General features: G+C 45.9%; 3 pseudogenes; all 3 read left to right on the top strand.

Annotated features, from left to right (window-relative positions):
- Nucleotides 1–810: 810 nt before the first annotated feature.
- On the top strand, nt 811–900 carry LOC141151301 (U2 spliceosomal RNA; annotated as a pseudogene).
- A 1,544-nt stretch (nt 901–2,444) lies between these two features.
- LOC141150966 (U2 spliceosomal RNA) lies at nt 2,445–2,545 on the top strand (annotated as a pseudogene).
- A 683-nt stretch (nt 2,546–3,228) lies between these two features.
- Nucleotides 3,229–3,335, top strand: LOC141150947 (U2 spliceosomal RNA; annotated as a pseudogene).
- Nucleotides 3,336–5,988: the final 2,653 nt, after the last annotated feature.

Below are 5,988 nucleotides of genomic sequence, written 5' to 3'. Positions count from 1 at the left end.
GCAGCGGTCCCCCCTGCTTCCCAGTCTGTACGCTCCCTACAGACTGAAGCTGGCTGCTGCAGCACAGCTAGATAAAAGGCAGGAGCCCATTATAACAGGTGCAATGTCTGTTCCATTCTTCCATTCTTGCATTATTCCATTGTCCAATTGTTAGGGGGCAATGGAACAATGGGAGAATGGAATGAAAGAATGCAAGAATGCAACCGACATTGCACGTGTCATAATGGGCTTCTAGCTTTTATCTGGCTGTGCTGCAGCAGCTACCTTCAGTCTGTAGGGAGCCTACAGACTGGGAAGCAGGGGAGACAGCTGCTCGTTTGTTCATTAATTAGTTATCCTCTCTACTCCCCAGTCTTGAGGCGCGTGGGACATTGGGGGGAGGACAATGTGTGAAAGTAGGTGGACTTATGCAGATTAAAAAAGTGTGGGACGCATCTGCAACAAGCAGTATAGCTGTGGGTTTTAAGGTGTCTATTGATGAACAACATGTCTTCCTAAGGGGAGTCTTTCTCCCTATCCCTACAATTGCAGCTATACAAAGAGAATGATAAAGTCCGCTCACCTTGGTTAAGACTTTGCTAAGCCGAAACGCGTAGCGTTTTTTTACTCTGTTTGCCCATATGGTGTGAATTGGCTCTTCTTGTAAGTGCATTTTTTATGGAAATATCATTCTTCAAATAAATGGAAATTTTAATTACACCACATTGCTGGAGTATCCTCACTCTCTGTATTTTGGTCTGAAGTTGTATCCCTACAATCGGTGCCTTCTTGGGGCTAGGGTGCAGCTATAGGCCAAAACCAACTCAGGTAATCGCTTCTCGGCCTTTTGGCTAAGATCAAGTGTAGTATCTTTCGAAACGGCGGCATGGCACTCGCCGCCCTAGTTGATTCATACATTATGCACACTGGGTTTGGGTGCGTGTTAGTACCCCAGGTGGCTTATGTAGTTATCTGGTGGAAAGCATGGCCCCCCAGGATCGACGCCATTGGGCCTGGGAAGATTGAAAGCGCGAAGTGTGAAGTGCCCCAGGAGCGGTGACCCTGGGGTGCCTTAACTCACTGGGATTGGGAACCCCACTTGAGTTTATGGCACATTTGCACAAACACATCTTTTCACTCTTCTATCACACACCCTGCTCCGGGCCTTCTGGCCTTAGGATGGGGAATTTTTTACATTTCCGGTCGGAGGTCCGGTCAGTATTACACTGAAAACACCTTCACTATTTAAATATTATATTTTTGTCACTGTGTGTCACCTATTCACGTGTGTCCACATGTCACTTGGATTTTGTCGGGAAGCGGTTAACTTACGGGTTCCTCTCTTGGCAGGTCTGGGAGGGGAGTGTGTGGCCATCAGGTTTTGCTCCCCCCTGAATCTCCCTGGCTCGCCACTTTCAGGGGGAGAGCGTTGTTGGCTTCCCCGTTCCGGGAGGGGAGCACAGTCTTTGGCTCCCAGTGCCTTGCTCTGGAGAGAACTCGGGCAGGTGCTGGGGGTAAGATTGGGTCGCCTCTGGCTTCGGCTGGAGGTGACTTTTTGTCCCAGTTCCTCACTGTGGCCTTCTGGCTCAGAGGGACAGGGAATGCTTTGGGGGACCCTTCTCCTTTTGGAGAGGGTTTCAAGATGACCAGCATCCTAGTGCACTTTTTTGTGGCACTTGTCACTTTTTCAAGCGCTCTTGGATTTAGACACGAATTCAGGCTTTCAAAAAAAAAAATCTTTTCTTATCAGTTTAATATCTGATACGTCACCTACACGTCCACCTATTTTCCCACATTCTCCTCTCCCCACTAATGTGCCATGCGACTCAAGACCGGGAAGGGTGGGGGGTAGAGAGGGTAACTAATTATTGAACAAATGAGCAGCGGTCCCCCCTGCTTCCCAGTCTGTAGGCTCCCTACAGACTGAAGCTGGCTGCTGCAGCACAGCTAGATAAAAGCCAGGAGCCCATTATGACACATGCAATGTCTGTTCGATTCCTCCATTCTTGCATTATTCCATTGTCCCATTGTTAGGGAGCAATGGAACAATGGGACAATGAAATAATGCAAGAAAGGAAGAATGGAAAAGACATTGCAAGTGTCATAATAAGCTCCTGGCTTTTATCTGGCAGTGCTGCAGCAGCCAGCTTCAGTCTGTAGGGAGCCTACAGACTGGGAAGCAGTGGGGACCGCTGCTCCTTTGTTTGTTCATTAATTAGATATCCTCTCTACCCCCTCCGGTCTTGAGGCGGGACATTGGGGGGGGGAGAGAATGTGTGAATATAGGTGGACTTATGCAGATTGAAAAAGTGTGGGGTGCATCTGCAAATAGCAATATAGTTGTGGGTTTTAAGGTGTCTATTGATGAGCAACATGTCTTCCTAAGGGGAATCTTTGTCCCTATCCCTACAATGGGAGCCTTCTTGGGGCCAGGGTGCTGCCATAGGCCAAAACCAATTCAGGTAATCGCTTCTCGGCCTTTTGGCTAATTTCAAGTGTAGTATCTTTTCTTATCAGTTTAATATCTGATAAGTCCCCTATACGTCCACCTATTTTCACACATTCTCCTCTCCTCTCCCCCCTAATGTTCCACGCGCCTCAAGACCGGGAAGGATGGAAGGTAGAGAAGGTAACTAATTATTGAACAAACGAACAGCGGTCCCGCCTGCTTCCCAGTCTGTAGACTCCCTACAGACTGAAGCTAGCTTTTGCGACACAGCTAGATAAAAGTCAGGAGCCCATTATGACACGTGCAATATCTGTCCCATTCTTCCATTCTTGCATTATTCCATTGTCGAATTGTTAGGGGGCAATGGAACAATGGGAGAATGGAATAATTTAAGAATGCAAGAATGGAAGAATGGAACAGACATTGCACGTGTCATAATAAGCTCCTTGCTTTTATCTGTCAGTGCTGCAGCAGCCAGCTTCAGTCTGTAGGTAGCCTATAGACTGGGAAGCAGGGGAGATTGCTACTAGTTCGTTTGTTCATTAATTAGTTATCCTCTCTACGTTCCCCCCTGGTCTTGAGGCGGGACATTGGAAGGGGAGGAGGAATGTGGGAAAATAGATGGACTTATGCAGATTAAAAACTTGTGGGGTGCATCTGCAACAAGCAGTATAGTTGTGGGTTTTAAGGTGTCTATTGATGAACAACATGTCTTCCTAAGAGGAGTCTTTGCCCCTATCCCTACAATGGGTGCCTTCTTGGGGCTAGGGTGCAGCCATAGGCCAAAACCAATTCAGGTAATTGCTTCTCGGCCTTTTGGCTAAGATCAAGGGTAGATTCTTTTCTTATCAGTTTAATATCTGATACGTCCCCTAAGCGTCCACCTATTTTCACACATTCTCCTCTTCTCTCCCCCCTAATGTCCCACGCGCCTCAAGACCGGGAAGGGTGGGGGTTAGAGAGGGTAAGTAATTATTGAACAAATGAGCAGCGGTCTCCCCTGCTTCCCAGTCTATAGGCTCCCTACAGACTGAAGCTAGCTGTTGCAGCAAACCTAGGTAAAAGCCAAGAGCCCATTATGACATGTGCAATGTCTGTTCCATTCTTCCATTCTTGCATTATTCCATTGTCCCATTGTTAGAGGGCAATGGGACAATTTGACAATTGAATAATGCAAGAATGGAACAGACATTGTATGTGTCATAATAAGCTCCTGGCCTTTATCTGAGTGCCTTCTTTCGGCCAGGGTGCAGCCATAGGCCAAAACCAATTCAGGTAATCGTTTTTCGGACTTATGGCTACGACCATTTGTCTTGTCTGGGGTCCTTGAGTGTTTTCCCTTGCCCTTCCGGCATCGCCATTTTGATGGCTTAAGCCGGTTGCTGCTTTAGGGGGAGAACGAGGAGGAATGAGAGAGTGATCATAATAAGCATGAATATACGCTGTGCTGGGACCGATGACAATTGGGTTCGCAATGCACTCCGCATTGAAGTTGATGCTGCTGTCAGAGAGCGTTTCAATCTGTCATATATGATGCACGAGGTGATCTTCAAAATCCTGGAAGTGACAAGAGAAAACATTGTCTGCCTGCAGGAATCATGGAAGGAAGGATGGTATGTCTTGGTGCTGCAATCTATGGCGGCTTGCTGTACAAGAAGTTGAAGGAGCAGGAGAATCCAACCTTGGATGGCTTGACCTTTACAGTCTTGTACTCCAAAGGTGATGTTCCCCTAGTCATATTTATGTATAATCCCTTTGTGCATGAACATGACATTGCGGCTTTTCTTAGCAACAGTCACAAAATCATGAACGAGGAGAACTTATGGACTGGCAAATAAAGATATTTTGTCAGATTTGGAGAAAGTTCTTCCGAGCCTGGAGGTGTTCATTACCCTCCTCAAAGTTTCTCCATCGGGAGGGATAGGGGTATTCTCTTCTTTCCTGAGGCCCCAGTTTTTTTGAAGGAAATGTAAGAAGTACGGCCACTTACAAGAGGTTTGTACTGCTGTGCTTGTTTGCTCCAAGTGCAACCAAAGTGGGCATGTTGCTAAGGACTGTACCAATCCGATTGCTTGCCATGCTTGTGGAATGAGGGGCATGCCTTTAACGATTGTACTCATCGTGTGAACAAGGGCAATGCAAGGGCATACTCTGAGGTGGTCACGAACTCTCCGAGGCCTAGGAGTGTGGCACCTGAGGCCGCAGTCTCTTCCAGGGTGAAGGTAGCGGAACAGCGTGTGGAGACTGCTCTAGTGGGGACGTCCTACTGATGGAGCCCGGGAGAGTGGAAGAGGTTCTGTCAGCTGAGATGGATGTTTCTTCCTAACAAGGGAGTTTCATCGACTCCTTTTGTGAAGAACGTGAGTTAGCCTTGGAAACCCCAGCTCAGTTAGAGCAGTGAAAGTATGGATAAAGAGGGAGTTGGAGGTCAAGGAGACTTTACTGAGACTGGGGTGAGGCCTTCTGAGGAACCGGATCATGCTAAGAATAAAAGGGCCCGGTTGTCTGAACCATCAAGTAGCCATTGCGTGGCAAGTCCGGTGAGTGAGCGGGATTACCCAGTGGGTTCTTGTTCTCCTGCGTCAATGGCTTACCTGGAGGTGAATTTGGAGTCCACTATCTTCCAGCTAAGTGGGAGTTTGCCAGATGAGAAAGGATAAGGAAGGCGTGAAGACTGAGTTTATGGTTTGTTGAGCCAATGAATGATCTCTAAAACAAATTGGGACATCGCGTCCCTTAATGTAAGACTTCTAAAGTCTAGAGTTAGAAGATCTGTGATTCTGGACTTCTTACATAACCATTCCTTTGATATTGTGTGTCTACAGGAGTGTGATATAGAAAAACCTCTGGAAGACGCTGATTGGCCATATGGCCAGCATATCTGGTCTGGCTCTAGTGGGAATAAAAATGATGGAGTTGGGGTAGTATTAAATAATAGAAATTTTGTTTTTGAATGTTATAAGGTAATAGAGGTGGGTCGTTGCATCTCTGCAGTTGTGTGTGGGAGGGGGTGGAAAGTTAATATAATAAATATTTATGGTCCTACAAAAAAAGAGGACAGGTTAAGTTTATTAGATAAATTATGTTTAGAATTACCTGTTAGGATCCCTGTGATAGTAACAGGTAATTTTAACTGTGTAACTGAGGGGAAAGTTGATGCCTCAGGAAAAAAATTGGCAAACATTATTTCAGATTTTTTCTTATTTGATGCTGCTGAGGTTTTTTTGGGGAAGTCGCCACCACCAACCTATAAAGCTGACAGGGGTGGGATAACATCTAGGATTGATAGTATGTTTTTTTCTAAAAATATAATATGTCATGGTTTTTCTCAATTTTCAGTTCCTTTTTAGGACCATGAGTGCCTGAAAGGTGAGTTTAGAGGAGATTTAAGGTGAGTGCATGGGAGAGGTGTGTGGAAATTGAATGTGAGTTTGCTTGAGGATGAGAAAGTTGTGAATGATTTTAAGAAAAAATATAGTTGGTGTAAATCTCAAAAGAGTAAGTTTGAAAGTGTGTTGGTGTGATGGGATTGGATGAAATATGAGGTGCAAAACTTTTTT

This window comes from Phyllobates terribilis, unplaced genomic scaffold (assembly GCF_046119375.1).
Source record: "Phyllobates terribilis strain yellow unplaced genomic scaffold, ASM4611937v1 Scaffold_5__5_contigs__length_657084704, whole genome shotgun sequence".
Classification (NCBI taxonomy): Eukaryota; Metazoa; Chordata; class Amphibia; order Anura; family Dendrobatidae; genus Phyllobates; species Phyllobates terribilis.
Note: the sequence above shows the minus strand (reverse complement) of the source record. Positions and strands in the feature narration are given on the sequence as shown.